The 2,570-nt window shown below is 63.3% G+C and overlaps 1 long non-coding RNA gene across 1 annotated transcript; it reads right to left on the reverse strand.

Annotated features, from left to right (window-relative positions):
- LOC139239512 (uncharacterized) lies at nt 1-1,765 on the reverse strand. Its single transcript, XR_011588662.1, has 2 exons — nt 1,597-1,765; nt 1-279 (listed from the first exon to the last, which is right to left on the reverse strand). It is a non-coding gene; the product is annotated as an uncharacterized lncRNA (long non-coding RNA).
- Nucleotides 1,766-2,570: the final 805 nt, after the last annotated feature.

Here is a 2,570-nt window from a genome sequence, read left to right on the forward strand (position 1 = left end):
TTCAGACAATTAAAGATTTATTGTAACTGACAGCAGCTCCAACACACAGAAGTTGTTTAACATTGCTTTAAAGACTGGCCCCGTCAGCGATCGGGGTGTGGAATGTTGGTGGGCAGAGCAAGGATGGAGTGTTGAGATGTGTCGAACACTTGGTCTCGGGCACCGCTCGCAGGCTGCACATCTTCATTCCCGCTGCTTGAAGCTCTCGATGTGAGCAAGGAACCAGGCTGCTGGTGCCAGGATGGTGACCGACAGTGTGCTGAATCCAATCAGCATGGCCTGTGGCAGAGAGAGAGAGAGAGAGATTAGTGCGTGGGTCAGAGCCATGCCCAGAGCAGGCACAACACCTGCTTGTGCCCCTTCTCCCAGGCCACACACTCCAACAGGCTGCCTGAAAGGACAGTGCAAGCAGGTTCAACAGTCACTTTCAACAGAGCAGCAGATAAATAAACGCCGGAAAGGGAGACATTCACAGGGCTGTGGGGAAAGAGTGGGGAGAAGTGAGACGATCAGGAATTTACAGCACAGGAGGAGGCCATTTCAGCCCATTGTGTCCGTGCCGGCCGACCAAGAGCTACCCAGCCTAATCCCACTTTCCCGCTCTGGGTCCGTAGCCCTGTAGGTTACAGCACTTCAGGGGCACTGTTTAAATGTGGTGAGGGTTTCTGCCTCTACCCCCCTTTCAGGCCGTGAGTTCCGCCCCAGACCCTCACCACCCTCTGGGTGAAGGAATTGCCCTCATCTCCTCTAAACTTCCCCCCAATCTGTGTCCCCTGGTTGTTGACCCCTCTGCCAAGGGAAACAGGGCCTTCCTATCCAGGCTCCTCAATTTTATACACCTCATCCTCCTCTCACTGCAGGCCCTGCCTGATCATTCCCCCCCACCTGGTACAGGTTACACCCTAACCCCCTCTCCCCCAGCACAGGTACAGGTTATACCCCACCCTAACCTCCCCCGCCCTCTCCTCTCCCCTCCCCCGGTACAGCTTACACCCTAACCCCCAGCACAGGTACAGGTTATACCCCACCCTAACCTCCCCCCCAGGCCCTGCTCTCTCCCCTCCCCGGGCCCTCCCCCCAGTACAGGTTACACCCTGGGGCCCTCCCCCCTGGGCCCTCCACCCGGTACAGGTTACACCCTGGGGCCCTCTCCCCGGTACAGGTTACACCCTGGGGCCCTCTCCCCGGTACAGGTTACACCCTGGGGCCCTCTCCCCGGTACAGGTTACACCCTGGGGCCCTCCCCCCCGGTACAGGTTACACCCTGGGGCCCTCCACCCGGTACAGGTTACACCCTGGGGCCCTCTCCCCGGTACAGGTTACACCCTGGGGCCCTCTCCCCGGTACAGGTTACACCCTGGGGCCCTCTCCCCGGTACAGGTTACACCCTGGAGCTCTCCCCCCGGTACAGGTTACACCCTGGAGCTCTCCCCCCGGTACAGGTTACACCCTAACCCCCTCTCCCCCAGCACAGGTACAGGTTATACCCCACCTAACCTCCCCCCCCAGGCCCCGCTCTCTCCCCTCCCCGGGCCCCCCCCCCCCGGTACAGGTTACACCCCCGGGCCCCCTCCCCCGGGCCCCCCGGACACTCACGCCGGGCCCCAGCTCCTCTTTGGGGGGTTTGAAGCTGACGAACGGACGGCGGCCGAGCGCGGGCCGGAGCGGGGCGGTGAGGCGGACGATGCGGGTCAGCGCGGCGGCCATTGTGGAGCAAGGGCACCGGAAACAGGAAGCAGGAAGCGTCGTCGCCGGCCGCTCATATAGGGGCAGGGACACGTGACGGGGCGGGGCCCTCCGCGGGATCACGTGCTGCAAGCGACGCACTGCGGAGCAACGTGATGCGCGTGGTCACGTGGTACCGCTAACACACTGCGGCCGGAACACGTGGTGCTGCTGACGCAATGCGGGACACGTGACGGGGTAGGTCCATGAGCTGAATCACGTGGTGCCAGTGACGCAATGCGGTCGGGACACGGGGCGGGGCCCTGCGCTGGGTCACGTGCTCCAGTGACGTGACCTGCCCGGGCCCAGCTCCGCCTGCACTCCCTCAGCCTGCCGACAGGGAGCAGAAAGCTGCATTTACACAGCGCCTGTCCCCACCTCGGGCCCTCACAGCCAATCAGAGCCTGCCAAAGTGCGCTCACTGCGGTGCAGTGCTAACCGAAGTCACGTGCGCACAGCAAGCTCCCACAAACTGCCCGACACCTGTTGCCTGGTCCCAGGAACCGGGGCCTACTCCCCGCTCTTCCACCCGTGGCCTGGGGATCTGTTACATCCACCCGAGGGGCACACAGGGCCTCGGTGTAACACCTCCTCCCTCAGTACTGCCCCTCCGACACTCCCTCAGTACCGCCCCTCCGACACTCCCTCAGTACTGCCCTCCGACACTCCCTCAGTACCGCCCCTCCGACACTCCCTCAGTACCGCCCCTCCGACAGTGCGGCGCTCCCTCAGTACCGCCCCTCCGACAGTGCGGCGCTCCCTCAGTACTGCCCCTCCGACAGTGCGGCGCTCCCTCAGTACTGCCCCTCCGACAGTGCGGTGCTCCCTCAGTACTGCCCCTCCGA

This window comes from Pristiophorus japonicus, chromosome 27 (genome assembly GCF_044704955.1).
Source record: "Pristiophorus japonicus isolate sPriJap1 chromosome 27, sPriJap1.hap1, whole genome shotgun sequence".
Lineage (NCBI taxonomy): Eukaryota > Metazoa > Chordata > Chondrichthyes > Pristiophoridae > Pristiophorus > Pristiophorus japonicus.